Source organism: Trachymyrmex septentrionalis, unplaced genomic scaffold (assembly GCF_001594115.1).
Source record: "Trachymyrmex septentrionalis isolate Tsep2-gDNA-1 unplaced genomic scaffold, Tsep1.0 scaffold16, whole genome shotgun sequence".
NCBI lineage: Eukaryota > Metazoa > Arthropoda > Insecta > Hymenoptera > Formicidae > Trachymyrmex > Trachymyrmex septentrionalis.
Window position 1 is genome coordinate 3,047,275 of NW_017304758.1, and position 16,652 is coordinate 3,063,926.

At 33.1% G+C, this 16,652-nt stretch overlaps 1 protein-coding gene across 3 annotated transcripts in view; it reads right to left on the reverse strand.

Moving 5' to 3' along the window:
* Positions 1-16,611, reverse strand: part of LOC108746010 (liprin-beta-2) — a 141,806-nt gene extending 125,195 nt beyond the window's left edge. Inside the window, exons 1-2 of one of the 3 annotated variants that reach the window (XM_018482476.1) lie at positions 16,429-16,611; positions 6,237-6,481 (exon numbers count right to left, since the gene is read on the reverse strand). The gene's annotated coding sequence lies outside the window, so the exon portion shown is untranslated. Of the gene's footprint in view, positions 1-2,593; positions 2,635-6,236; positions 6,482-16,428 lie in introns of those variants that run through there. The other 2 variants (XM_018482478.1, XM_018482477.1) reach the window with 2 other exon arrangements.
* Between the last annotated feature and the right edge of the window lie 41 nt (positions 16,612-16,652).

The following is a 16,652-nucleotide window of genomic DNA, read 5'->3' on the forward strand; positions in this document are numbered from 1 at the left end:
AAGGGGCGTTATGCTCATTGCCTCCGTTATATGATAGTTAAAACGTCATCATGTCTTTAAATTGCATTTGCCCAGAACCATTGCGTTATCACGAGTCACTGCGAATTTAGTCGATGAAAAACCTACGCGCAATACTTTGAGGCAATAAGATAATGTTGATAACAGTAATAAATACAGCAGAAATTGTATTTCTTTCAGATATAAATTTATATCCTTTTTACAAATAGATATTAAATATATATAAGAGATTTAATATTAATTAAATATTTTAATTTTATTAAAAATTGTACGCACTTTTTCGAAAAATGTAATCATAGACGATCTAAGATTTATATCATATGTCAAGACAGAATTCTATTTGTATCATTTCATATGTCATATATTTTGATATATACATAACTCTTACAGAAATTTAATATATTAGCCAATTTATTAATGAAAGACAATAATTAATTACTTATTTTGAATACTATAGTATTAAACAACAGTGTTTAATATTTTTTTAATACTTAAAATAAATAATTACTGTCTTTTAGTATTAAAGTATTAAATTTTTGTAAGGATATATATTATGACATGTGTGTATTTTAATTTTTAAAATATTTTTCATATTATATTAGATATAAAATGATAACCAGAATACTATTCTGAACTCTGATGAATTATAGATTGTAAAAAATTTTTCATGCATGAGTATATATAAATATGTATAACGTATATAAATATTCATAAACATGTATAATCATATATGAAATATGTCCATATATGTTCATACATCCCTCTTTCTCTTATAAAATTACTTTTTAGTTAGTATGATAGAAATAATAATAGTAATGTGAAAACATAAAAAATAGTTAAAGGAATAATTTTCGCATTGTTCGTTTATGAAAAAAAAAAGTTTTGAAAAATGTAAAAAAAATTGCTCATAACTCCATTATGTATATTTTTATATATAATTATATATAAGTAATTTTTTTTACATTTCTTCAAACTTGATTTTTTTCTAAAACAAATAGTGTAAAAATTACTCTCAATTATTTTTAATGTTTCCACATTACTATTATTATTTTTCTATTATACTAAAAAGTAATTTTACAAAAGAAAAAGGGATGTATGAACATGTATGGATATATTTCATATATAATTATACATGTTTATACATATTTGGGTATGTTTATATAGATTTATATATGATTATTATTATATTATACATATTTACTTGTATATATGAAAAATTTTTTACCGGGACGTCTAAAGTGGATTCAAGAAATAATTCGAGTCTTAAGTCACGGTAGAAATATCTTCGATAGGATATAGGTATCTATACGAGGTAAGATGGTTTCGGCTTTCGCCAAAGCATAATGTATATAAACAGGATATAGGCGGATGCACCACAAAATATATGAGTATGAAAGAACGCAATGCTACCCTATTGTAAGCTTATATTGTCGTTATTATTTCTTTTGCCGCACACGGATTTTACGAAACATTACAGTTCTTGCATCGTATACTTATGGTGTTGTCCTCGTAAAAGGATCAAAGAATCTTACGAGAATTCACAAATTCTGCTGTATTCTTCGCGAGTGCATTCTACAAAAATAAAAAGCTTACAGTCTGCTTACAACTGTATATTCTCTCTTCTTCTATAATAGTTATAATTTTTGAGAGAAAAAAAAAACGCTTCAAAAAAAAATTGAAAGGTTATATTAAAAAGAGAGTGAAAATAAGATTCATGGTAGAAAGTCAATATTCAAAATGCACAGGAATGAAAAAGGAAATCCCGCGCTGTGGAAAGTCAACACATTGCAGCTGAAACGCGGAAAGCGAAATATTGACAGCTTACACTTGACCTACATGCGATGTAAAGAGTGAGTACATCGGTGGAACGTTGAACGAAATGCACGTGCTCGTGTAATAAATGGATAAAATAGCGCGTACACATACACTGCAACAATACATGTGAAATGGTAGCATTTACACATAAATAGAATTATAAAAACGTCAATCTATAGAGTACCCTACAAATGTCGTGAAATACTTTAGAAGTTGAAATTTGAATATTAAAATTATGTGTGTGTATTATTTTATTACTATCCAAAAAAGATCCAAAAAAAGAAAGTACTAATAACAGATTAATTTTTTTCCGATCGTACTAAACGAAGACAATTTTTAATAATATTATGCATTTAATTTCAGTTTTTTAAATGACAAATTATTCACTCGTACAAATATTTATTTTTTAACATCGAGCAAGCGACGCTCACTTCATACCAATGAACCACGAATGAATCCGACATGACCGACGCGATCGACGTAATTGTTCGAAAATCACAAATGTTCGAAAAAATGTTAACGTGCATACTGATTTACGCTTCGCGACAATCGCTCATTATTGAACCCGACAATCCCGACGCGTCCGAATCCGAGATATACGTTTTTACGAAATTCGAAAGACGACAACTTCACGCCGATGCTCGAAGCTTCGACTTGCCAACTGCAACGATCCGACGCGACGCAACAGGGCGGAATTGAAATTGTGTTTAACCGTCGCACGTACAAATTTATGCTAATTTATGCTACGAGAATCACTCACTTGCACTGCCAGATTCAACACTCCCGATGCGCTAAAGGCCTGTTCAAGACGCTCGGAAGATCGCGGCAACTTCACCCCGATTCTAGAAGTTTCGACGCGCCAACGGCAACGATCCGACCAGAGCAACGCCACACGATCTGCAGGATTGATATCGTGAAATACGGATCGTTTGCCGGCCGCACGTACTAATTTATGCTCCATGATAATCCTTTTCGACACTACTCCTGTAGTGTAATGATACACTACAGGAACCAGTAAGACATTTCACACCGCGGCACTTCACTCCGATACTTCGAGCGAGCCAACGGTCCGCGATTAATAAGAACAGACACGCGTTACTCCTGACGACAATCATTTATCGCCAGATTTTATGTTTCCGACAATCCTATAACACTCATTTCTCATACGAGGCTCGTTCTGAACGGAAAAAGTACGCACGAAACACGGAACGACGCGAAGTACCACGAAGTACGTACCGACGCGTGCCGGGCAGTGCCGGCTCGTCCAACGAACTGACGGCGCGATAAGCGTGATTTACACGGGGCGACTTTTATTCGCTAGAAGCCGCGTCTAGTGACGTCATAGCGAATTCGCTATTAAAAACTTCTTCAAGACGCGGGTTTGTTCCTATAGCGTACAGTCGCGGCGAATACCGCTTTCGACGCTTGTCGCTAGCTTGTCGCTAATTAATTAATGAAAATTAATGAAAATTCGAATACGTTGAAAAATTACGATGTTTTTCGATGTACTACGTGGAAAAGTTGAACAACATTCTTGCACGCTAAGAACCCGTAATTGCAAGTTGTCGATATGTTAATTATTATTAATTTTCGCATATGTAATATTGATTTTTCAGTCAATTTCTGACATATAGAAGATTAAGACATATAGAAGATTAAATGAGTTATCTACCCCATTTTTGCTCCGCTGTCCGATGCCTTGCAGGTCTCCTCCTCCTTTCAGAGCTTCTCGCACTTGTATAACACAACACTCGCGAAAACATAGTTTATTATAATCGCGCATATTAATTACAAGAATAAAAGAATTACACGGCATTTTGCACAGCACTCACGACGTCAGCCATGTGCGACATGAAATTTGCATTGTATATACAATTTGTATTGTATTGGGAAAATAACGCGGAAGGCGTCACATTACCACTACGAATCGCAAATCTTACAAATTATCAGAACAAATATACGTAATATCATCAACGTAAAATCATTAACTTAATACATCGGCTGATAATTATACACGAATTATCGCACTTCAATGAGTAATTCCGTGATACGTAGAGCGGCTTATGCCGTTGCCTGCTCGTTCGAGTCTCATCGACTGAATGACAATACGTTGCGCCGATCGCACGTTGATGCCGTTGACCTTTGTGTACGCGCGCAGTACATCGTAAGAAACAACATAAATTGAATTTTGAATATTTAACGTTTTACGAAATAGATACACGACGAACATTCTGTACCTTACGTTTCGAATTAATTGTTGCCAAACCAGGGTTGCCACAGAAAATGAATTTAACAATTCCCTGACTTTTCCAGGTTTTCCAGATGAAAATTTTCCATGACCATATAAAATATGTAAATTTTAACATTTAAACTCAAGGATTGTAGGAAAGCTGTATTGTTAAAAATGCAAAAAAAAAAACTTAGTAGCATAGTAAAATTTTGGATGCAAATTCAAGCCAGCAAACAATAAAGTTGGTTTTAAAAAAGTAGTTTTAAAGTAGTTTTAAAAAAAAGAATGCGGTTACGATGAAAAAGAGGGATTAAATAAAAATGCTGAATAAAATATAAATTTGAATTATCTTGTTAAAATCGTTTAAAGTGCGCAAGTTTTGAACTATAAACGTCAGATATAATATTTAAAACATTATAACAATTATTTGGAATAGGAGTGGATTTAAAGAAATTGTGAACAAATTTCGAAATTCCAGACTTTTTTACATTTTTCCCTGGACTTTTCCTGGTTTTCCCGGTTTTTCAGGTCTGTGATAACCCTGCAAACATTCAATACATCACATTTGCGTAATTTGAATTACTCGAGCTGTATTCCGATTCTGTAAATTTTACTATCGACAGTTCAGTATCGTTACATTGTCGTTGAGCAGTTTTTTTTTACCGTATGTGATATCTGCGAAATAACAATATAAAGATATCAATTAAATATCGTTAAAAATTACAGAATCGTGATACTATTTTTCTGATACGATTCGTGCGTTCTCGAAATAACAGAATATGCAAATTATATTTAATTTAGCGCAAAATGTATTCGTAATAATTCCAATAATTAACCCATCGATATTACGATAAAGTATATAATAATTTGTAATTCTCATCCGCTATCGTTTCAATTCAAATAAATCATACGAAATATACGTTTCGATAAATAGTCGCCTTAACATGTACATGAATAGCCAAACACGAGAATTAATTACGCACGTTGATATTACACTGCATACATTAACAGAACCGACGCATTTGAGTTGGAAGAGCTTTCTAAGTATCTCTCGTGATTACATTTCGTAGTGGTAATGCGACGTTACGTGTACGGAGCGGATCGCATCCTCTTGCTCTAGTCTCACCGTGAGAATGGCAATACGTTCGCGTTATACGGTACACTTTCCGTCCTTTCGTGCGCAACAATAACAAACATCAAGGCCAATCTCATAACGGAATATGTAACGTATATTTGAATGTAAAGGGCCATCTACATAAGTCGCAAACGCAGAACGCAGTTGGCAGACGCATTTGCGACAATCAGAAACGTCAATGGTACTAATAACAGCTTTTCATTGGCTGTCGCAAATGCGTCTGCGAACTGCGTTCTGCGTTTGCAACTTATGTAGATAACCCTCTTTTAGGAATGTACTTTTATATATAAAAAATAATACGAAATAAATGTGTATGTGCGTGTGTATGTGTGAGATCGCATGAAACTATGCGAGTCATTCAATAATCTATAACGTCTTATTATTTATTAGCGACAAATCGATAAATATATAAATACAATTGCGGGTCTTAGCTTTACAATCCTGTTGATCAACTTTAATCGCTTGTAAAAATTATTGTAATTTAAAATTATTATAATTTATATATTTCACACACATGTGAGAATTTTTATTTAGGATTTTGTATAAATTTTAATTATTCTCTGAAATCCTAGCCATTGCTCTGCGGTGTACACTGTATAATATTAATTAGAACTTGGAGAGTAATTAAAATTTGCAGCACTGTGCGGAACCACATTGTGTATAATTGTCTAATTAATAAATAACATTATAAAATTCCATATTGTTGAGAATTTTTAAATTACCCAGCTGTCAATTAAATAAATAATATATTCTGCTAAACAGGCTTTAACAGAATAATGTTACATCGGTAACTCGCCAATTCCTTCAGTCGCTTATCAATGTGCACTCTAGTTGACACGAGTGCATCTCGGAAAATGTTGCACGCTCGATTTCGCAAAATCCGATCTCATTTTCGACGAAAATTTCCTATCCTATTCCTGTGACAGTTACATTACCGTCCTAGATACCGGGCCAGATTGACACGTATTTCCGGTCCTGACGTATAAATTTCGTGGCGGTTCCTTTTTGGTGCAGCAACGACATCAAAATCACCCTTACCTGATCACGATTCCATGAATCTGCAAACTCTCTCTCTCTCTCTCTCTCTCTCTCTCTCTCTCTCGGCGCGATTTCAGACAATTTCGACTGCACTTGGCGTATGCACCGACGGAAACGGAGAAATTCACCGTTACATAATGGCACGGGATGATTCACGAGTGCATCGTATGTCGACTCGCGTATATCGGATGGCTCCTCTTCCTTTCTTAATGTAGCAAGTAACTAATTCATGGGATCGTCGGTACCTGCAAGATTATGAAAATTATGTTAGCGTTAATGGCCGACATTATGCGGAAATGTGGTACTTATAATTCCGGAAGCTCATGTGGTTCTAAGAGGATGGAGAATTTTGCATTATCCTTTATGGGTTCTCTTAAATACACCAGCGCGAGATACGTTAATCCGAGTAATCGAATTATTATTGAAAGCAATGAAAAAAAGGATTCTAAAATTAACTTTTATTTTATAATATAATAAACGTATAATATTTTCCCGTGTAATATAAAATATTTCAAGCAAACTCTCACGTATCAAAACATGTAAGCCTTTGTAAAATATAAAAAGACCTTGTTATCGCCTATCTTTTGTGTACAATCGTAAATACGGTACTTTTACAAAAATAACCGAAAAACAATCGGAACAATTTCTGAATCGTGTACATTCCAACTTTACTGTACAACACCTTTGTGTTTACGTCACGTTTCCCTCAAAATTGCAAACTGATGGAAAAGATAAAAATGGAAAAGATAAAAATGGAAAAGATAAAAATGGAAAAAATTACAGAAATAAAACGCAGGAGAAGTTAACTACCTAAATCTATAAAATTCTCTTTTCCTGTCCAATTTTTAAAAAAATAAAATAGCATAAAATAGTGAAAGGTTTCGAATACTATCTCAAATACTGCTTTGTTTGTGACCACAAGGATAGGCTGTAATCTCACTATATGAGATGTACATCAACTAGCCGTTTACGAAATGGTGCATGAAAACGCGCTACCGCGTAATAAACCGCAGAGCAGTGACAATCAGTCGTTAAAAAGGAAAAGAGGATTTTAGACTGTCGTATTTTCTGTGCCGTTGCGGACCCCATTACCGACAATGTCGTTATTCGATCTGCGCACTGTCGACCACAACTTTCTCTACGAAACGAACTCGCCGACGCATTCTCCTGTCGACGGAAACGATGTTAAAGATAGGGGAGAACTTCCCCTCTCCTTCATCGGCATCGTAAGACAAAGTCTTATGGAATACAATATCCCGTCGCGACGTGCCTTCCACGCAGTTGAAGAAATGGCGAAGAAATAATTCAAAAGTTTCTCGCGAAACAGCTTGCACCGTGTCCGTTTCCCCTTTTTTCGCCCCGCTCATCGAAAACTCTCTTTGAAACTCGTGACTGCGCTTAGCGTATATTGCATCACAAATATAATAATACTAGCTCAAAGAATAATCAGATGCCGCAACATTTTACATGCGTTGTTTACGTGTTTTTTTTTTAAACAAGTAATTTCAATAAACCGTATACAACGTACAAAATGTAGAAGAGTATAAAAAATGTAAATTGTTGCCTGCATAAAATGTGCAAATTAAAATGTTATTGTACAACGTTTTTTGAATATATTTTGGATAAATGTATTTTCACGATCGATCATCAAGTTATGTGTGCTATCAACGATATCGTTACTGTTATGGGAAAAAATTTTTTGCGAACAATATTCAAACCACAAACAAAAATAAAAGAATTTCGGCAATTATTTGTTTTTTAGATAGAAATTCGTAACTTTCGAAGAATAAAATAAAATTTTTTTACAGATTTATATATCCCGATTCTGTAACTTTTAACGACAGTTCGATGTCGTTATGTTGTTGTTGCGCAGCAGCTTTTTCACCATATGTAATATTTGTGTATCGACAATAATATAACGATACTGACACTGTCGTTGAGAGTTATTGGCATGTTTTTAAGAATTCTGGATAGTATTCTAAGAATTTTGTTGAAAATTATTAAAGAAATTATTAGAGATATTAAATCAATTCTGATTAAAATAAAAAGATTATGACAGATAATAAAAATATAGTAGAGCTTACTCTACATTTTCGGATTCCTATTTTTACAGTTTGGTTAGATCTTTTCTTGTAATATATTAGACAGATATTAGATAGAAAGTCTTGTATAATTCTTCAAAGATAAATTAGAATTTAATCAATTGTACTGAGGCACTAAAAATGGAGTAAGTACTAACTTTATAAAGTTAACTCAAGATTTAGATTCATTTCTTTTTATATTAAATTTGATTTAATATAGTAGTAGAACTACTATTTTTGAATAAAGATAATAACAAACGGTTTTCTCTCTCTCTCTCTCTCTCTCTCTCTCTCTCTCTCTCTCGCTCTTTCTCGCCTAGTAGATGCCAGATCGATGCACCATTAGCTTCTCTTCGTCTAAAGATTCATCGCTTATTGATCCTAGTTTACATCATGACAAGTGGGATTAGGTACCATTTATTCGCTCTGACCAGTCGCTATGCCATTATTCAAGTCGCTTCGAGGATAAGCATTGTTAGCGTAGAAAGATAATGTCGGTTTAATTCTAAGACAATGAGGAATAGACTATCTGAATAATAAAGGTCAGTGAAAAATAACTTTCACTTACATAGCAACAGAATTTCGCTATTGCAGTGCAGTAAACCAGACTGTCGCACGAATGAATCAAACTTTATTTATCATTCCAAATTAGACATTGCATAATAGAGCGAATTTTACGAAAAGAAAGATACATTTTGTGACAATAAAACTAAAATTAAAATAATAAATTAAAAAAAAAAGAAATTCAGTAACTAATAAATATTAAATATTAAAGCAACCATATTATTAAAGCAAAAATATTTCATGAGTGTGGATGTGTAATAATTTGGCTGAGGAATGGGAAACGACGCGCGTATTTCAAAAATAGCATCGCTTTGTATCGTTCGCGTGACGGTGTATGGCTCTCCAAAACAGATTAAATTTATTTGACACAGCCAATCGCTACCTCTTGTTACCGTAACTTTATATGCGGCTATTGGAGATTGACTAGAGCCGCGCAAATTTAACCAGCGAATTTAACAGACACTGCTCAATCATTAGATTCAATTATTTTATTATACTGTCTATAAAGAGAGAGAAAGAGAGGAGATTGTAGAATATAGTTTCCTTCTAATCAATTCGATTATGAAATATTAATTGATATAATACGCTGCAAAGGAGATTTTGAAGTTATTAATATAGCTGATTATTCTATCATGCTTATTTAATTATAATCACATTGCGCAATTATTATCTATAGATTTTATATTTTGAAGAAAGAGAGATATATATTTCTGTCTCACAGGATATTTGCTCAATTGATCCATTATACTATACCCGAGGGATTTCTGATGATCCCCCTATTTCCCATCTTAGCATCCCTTTTTGGCACTGGCCGCAAAGGGATGCGCCACCAGGTACCATTTATTTGTCCGCTGTTCGCAACGTCATAACTCAAATCAACAGGATCAGATTATGATATATCACAGAAAATGCAATGTGTCTAGATTCCACGATATATAAAGCGTAAAAGTAAAAGAAAAAATTCTACTGTAAGACTAAAATTCAACGAAAGATTGCTGCATTATTCCATTCCCCAGAATATTATTCGTTTCCCTATTACAAAGAAATGTTTCTTATTCACAATTTGGACAACATTTCTTTCCTATATTAATTTAGAAATCCTATTGTAGTCTAAAGCAAAATATAAATGTAATTATATTTAATCAAAGTGCATATTTAACGTAATTATAATGCACACTATCTGTTTTAATCGAATTATCGTATATATCCGTTTATTAAAGCTACGTTCTTTCGATTAAAAGTGACTAGGACTTATAAAGGCTTCGACCCAATCCTGATGACACCACACGAGCATTGTCAGTGGTGAACGATGTCAGTGAGATTAGGGTACTTAATCGCCAGTGGCACATCAAAAGGGGGGAGCTATTCTGCAGCTCAGTGACACGTATTGTCCGTAAATGTGCCTTTTGTCATCCAATTGAATCTGGAATGTGTCATCTGCGCCACAAGAAAACTACACGCGACGATTCTGTGGCGTCGTCTTGGCCTCGCGAATCGGAATTGCGTCGAAATATCACGAAGACAACAATCAAGAAAAATTTTTTAAAGAAATAATATATATCTCTTGGATAAAATCTAACAAGGGTACGTGTGATTAAAGATAAAAATTTTTACATCGCACAAATTCATTAAAATTTTAATTAAAGTAGGATTCTTATCCTCTTTCTTAAGAAGGCAGAGTTTTAATTGTAAGGTAAGTGGAAAATTCAAATTTTTTTGCCCACTTCTCGTTGAAATATAAATTTTAAAATGCGACGTGCCATCGATATTAGATCGCACGACGAAATTTAACGAGAATATGAAACGGTCAAGCGATTATATTATTTCAGTAAAAAGCTGCTATATCGATTACAATCCGATGTGTTGCAATGCACGCGCTCAATTTATTTGCCGGAAATAATCTCGGATTCGAACAATGCATGATGTATGATATTTAACGTTCAGCTGTTATGTTTTCGAATGAGACTATACGATGTACAAATAAATGTGATACGAAATCTCATGCTTTTTTTAGACTTTACGTGTGCTTAGCTATTCTAAATTCAAAAATTCTCTCTCTCTCTCTCTCTCTCTGCTTGTAGCAAATAAAACAAAATTATGCAGTTTATAACAATGTAAATTAAGTATTGAATTACGCAGTTGCATACAATGTTATTAAATTAATCATAAGCGAAAAGATGCAATTACTTAATGAATTAGCAAAGTGTCAATTATTATAAAATTGGAATGTAAAAAGCAATATATAAATAATAAAAAAAGAGAACAAATTAAAAATCAACTTAGAACAGAAATTCTATATAATTTAAATAAACAGAAAAATAAACAATAAAAGTAATAAAAAAGTAATAAAATGTTATTCTGTAATATTTGTAAAATTTCGTAAAATAATAAAACTAAATTTCATTAGCATGTAATAACAGTACTTTTTTAATAAAAAAAATGGCAGCTATATATAAAATACAATAGATTGAAAAATATTTCACTTAATCGTTTTACATTTTTAATCTACAATTCATATTAGTTTTTGATTTTTTGTGAATAGTACATGTATCTATACCTTGACATACATGGACATTAATACGGATTCCTCAAAGGAACCCATGAAGACATCCTTGATATCTATTATCGTGGCCATACCTTGTAATATGTAGTATAATTATATCATTAGTATTAAGCAGAGTCCCGTAGCAGTATGGGGGTCAGATATTTAATTATGTAGTAAAAAATAAGTACTACAGGAACGTTCTCACGTGTATGGATCGCAAGGTTAATCGATATTAGGTATTCTTAGTACGGAGAGTCAGTCCGTCGAGTGACGGCAAAATTTTATCATCCGCCATGCAAACTCATGCGCTTCAGTAATCAACGTAATATAAACGGCTTCTCTTTGTGGAGAAGCTTTCAGCGGCGTTCCTGCACTATGCGCGATACAAATGTTCTGAAACTTGGACGATTATCTTCATTTAACGCGCCTCCTCTTTCCAATTCTAATCTCGCAAATTATTATTTAAATCTCGTGATGCCCTTCCACTATTGTCGATAAAATCCCTTCCTTCGATCACCGCGGATTAAGCCCAGTCAAATTTCAATTTCTCGGCCGAGAAGTCCCATCGTTCGAATCATCTGAATGGAAATTGAAGTGACCATTTTCGAGATCTATAATGTTATTGTAGAAACTAAAATTAAAATTCTTTAGATATATTTTAAAATTCAAATATATCTTACAATTATACATTGCCTTAAATATTATATTTCACTCGTACACGAAAAGAACGATTTTGCTGAAGTATCTAAAAATTTAGCTCGATACGAATCTGAGAATAATTTTGTTACGATGAGCAATGATGCAAAAAATTTTGACATTCTAGCAATCCCTGTTTAAAACGTCCCCTACATAACTGATTTAATAATCCAATCAAATTATTTTCAGATTTTTATCTTGCTAAATTTTTAGATACTTCAGTAAAACCGTATATTTTAAATACATTAAACCAAAAATTTAAGTAATTAAGAGGATCTATCATTCTTTATCTTATCACAATTTTGTTTAAATTTTCCAATAAAGTATCTTTTGATATATTATAGTAATTAAAAAAGCTCTATCAATTTACGATACTAAGTAAGCATAAAATGACGGAGAAAAGTCAACAATACGCTTTAAACGACGATCGACTGAATTAATGACAGGAAGGAGTTAATCGTAATATGGAATAAGAATTAACTGGCATAATTTACTGGCTGTTCTCGATAAAATTAGCCCTCTAACCGATCTTCGACGCTTCGTCATCATGAACTTGCCGCCTTTCTTTTTCCACATAATGTTATTCGTGTAACACGGAATTTTCCGAAGCGTAATGAATTTACTTATCGTACGGAACTGCGTCATGAACGCACGTATCAGACTTGAAACATTTCAGTATAACAAATGTATTTATACCGTATACAGATATAATACGGAACCTTCAAATGGTATAAATACACAAAGAATATGAATATTGATTGCCATAGAAGAGAATATTTTTAGAATACTTTCAATATCGTATATTTCAATTCGATATATGCAATTTATTAATCTATTAATAAATCTAATAGTAAACTCCCACACAGTAAAAAAATACTATTCTTAAATCAATCATAAAATACTCATATATAAGCAAAAATTTTGTAATCTTGCTTTAAAGATTTTAGTCTTGATTTGATTGAATTTATATTGATATAAGATTTTTAATTGAGCAAGTCTTGAATTGAATGCAAAGTAATACTTGCATCAAAACAAATTTAATCGACTCAAATTAATATGTTTGAAGCAAAATCACAATATTTTGCTTATATAATAGTGTATTATGGTTAATTTAAGAATAGTCTTTTTTTCTGTGCAAGCAGAACGAAAGTCATTGACTTCAAATCGTTAAAATTAAAAGTCATTTCTCGATCAATCGCAATCCATTTTAATGTACGTCATGTTATCGTGCCGTTCTGTTTACTTTAATTATCAATATGATGTACTAATTATTGCATTCAATCCGCCGTCGTTTAATTAGATGAAAAATTCGTAGTAATTAACGAAGAGAGATAAAAATATGACAAATCATGAGAAAGTCTCAAGCACCGTTTCAACTTTCCCTCGAAATGTTATATCTTTGCGTAATGCGTAAACTGATCAGTATCTTCCAAAATAGGACGAAAAATATTGCAGGGAAAGATAAACGAGGAGATAAAGAGAAAGGAGAGAAACTTAAAGTTATTCCTAGCGCGATGAGAGTGTTTTACGACGCGACGACTCGCCATCGAGCAAACTAATTAGCATAATTCGCCCAAAGCGAACAATAAGGATCGACTGAATGATCAATGAATGACGTGCGGAAGCTCTTCCCTAATAAGCTACATGTTTTCCCTGGATGTAGTTTGTAAACGCACTAGTATAGTATGGTAATCCGATACTAAAGCGTCAAATATACAGAGGGTGCGACATGAAGGCTCTCTACACGAAGAAAAACAGAAATAAAATGAGGAGAGATCCCTCGGAAGAAAAATAAAAAAAAAAAATAAAAGGTCTCGTTGAAAATTAAATATGGCCAAGGTTTTCTATTGTCGTATTTTCTCACGTTGTCTGCGCTTATTCCATTTATTCAGTATATTTTTCAATATGCGAGTCTGAATAAACGGAAGAGACGTCGACGGTTTCACATCAAGCGATATATCGACAAAGATGCGAACTGGCAGAGCAGACAGACGTTGCAGCAATATATTTCCTCTTACGTTGCGCGCAAGAGCGAAAGGCACGATGATCTCCGTGCGTGTTTTCACTATTTTTCAGTATAACACCGTGAAAAGTACTGTAGAGCCCGTTATGCACACAATCCTGTTTACTTGTCTAATGGAGTTACGTAGACGACCCAGTGTTAGGCGGAAAAAGGAAATGACATTGTAGTCGCGCGAACTGCAACAACTAAAGTACAACGGTGTTAAACTGCCGGCGATATCGCATTGCAACGAGTCACTGTTCAGCCGAGTATATGCAGACGATTCCTTTTATATCACAGCTTATGACATTTTAACTTTTGCTACATGTTTCCGACTATCCGGCGAATGTAAATATAATTATTTTAAATAAATGAACATATTACTGTAAAATTCTGTTATGCAATTGCAATAATAAAATTATAATTATTACACATTACGTCATATTTTGTTCACAATAATTATATTAGTATTATATTAGTTTATATCAGTTTTATTAATCGTTGCATATATAAAATTTGTTATAAATAATCAAGCGTTATCTACGAAGATGTATACATATTGAATGTGAGAGGAAAATGTTTGGTATTTACGATTATAATTGCAAAGTAAATAATTGTAATACAATAGATATACGATAGAGCTCCATTTTTATAGTTATTTTTGTTATAATAGTATAATAGTAATTTACTGTTATATTATTATACTATAAAAATGGAATTCTGTCGTATATCTCCCACAATTATTATTTCTAAAATTAAGATATTTTTTAAGATTTATCCTTTGTATGATTACTATGTATTACTATAATTATACAATTTTTGGTAGAGCAATAAATATAATTATTATTACTAATAGTAAATAAGGATAAATTTTAAAAAAACATCTTAATTTTAGATATCAATCCAAATTCCACTTACGCGAGAAATGACTGTAAGTGATAGTTAAATTATGGCAACCGCAACCATCATTTTTTTCTCTCAGTGTAGAGTAACCTATGTATACTGATCACTAACCTACGATATTGCGGAATCGTCTTGAAATTACTCAAAGTTACCGATTTGATCGTACGAACGAGCGAAGGAAATATCGGTCTGAAAGAAAAATTCCCTGAGGAGAAAAATATCGTTACTTGTCGTACACTTTCAGAAAAGTTTCTCGTTCATTGAAAAACTTGGCGTATTCACATACGACTGCAATCTATCTGACTGCGATTTATCTGGATAACAGATTTGTATTTTAAACTATTCCATTTCCACTGCATATCATATGTTACGGAAATACGGTATCGATTCGGCGCAATATGTCCAATACATAATCTTTCGGTCTTTCATTTCCTTCACAAGAAACAGTGCATAATATTATATTCAACTCTCGATATTTCAAGCAGAATTCCTGAATAATCTTGCTTCATATTTAAACGTATCAGTTTTACGATACAATTATCAGCCTCTAGATTTTATAAAATTTAACGGAAGTACCTCATGTTAATCGTGTTCCCTTGAGACAGATACTACGCATTCGTAATAAAACGGAACGGTACGTTCTCCGCAATCATATTCTCTCTCTCGTCCGATAAATACAAATCTCTAATTTCACTCTATTATCGCGAACCATATTCATCATACAGACCTATACGGAAAGAACACTTTTGCTGATAAAAAAATTTAGCTGGACATGCAGATCTGAAAATAATTTTGCTGGACTATCAAGATAATTACGTAGAAATTTATAATGAACAATGCTGCACAAAATTTTGACTTCCGGTTTAAGCATTCTGTATAATTATTTTAACGGTCCAACAAAATTAATTTTCAGATCTGTATTTAATTACATTTTTAAATATTTTAGCAAAATGCTTCTTTCCGTGTAAACAGCACAGAAAGTCATTGTAACATTAAAATAACTCCAAAATTATCATTAAAAGTCACTTTTTGATTAGCCATGATTTATTTATAATATCATTTTGATGATATCCACTGTTTTGCTTGGAAAAAAATTCTAGTTTCTTTGTACATACGAATAAGAAGTACGAACAAAACAAATTTTGATCAAATAAATCAGAATTCTAATTATCGTAACTAAATTTCTGGTAAGCTCGATTAAAACGTTTGATAGATTTTACTATGAATGCCTAATCCGTAACTCTGATTAAATCTACCTGAATTCCAATTAATGCAACAAGACTTTTATTCGAGTGCTTAAAATGCACCTTGATTTAAATATTAATCGAATTTTCACCCGCAGTCTCCCTTCTTTTCTCTCTCTTTCTCTCCTTTACTACACTTATCCTCTATTACACTCACTTGCGATATCGGGCGATCCAAGGTGTCGAGACCCATCCACTTGTCGCGACGCGGAGTGCAATCATGGAACACCTTTGCGGGGGTGGTCGCGCGCAGCCGACAGTGATAACACGGTGATAGGAGGGGTGCCGTGGTCACTCGCGCACCTGTCCAAGTCCGCGCCGACCGATTTCGGCGGTCGCGAAGGACGCGATTTATATATATATATATATATACAATATACG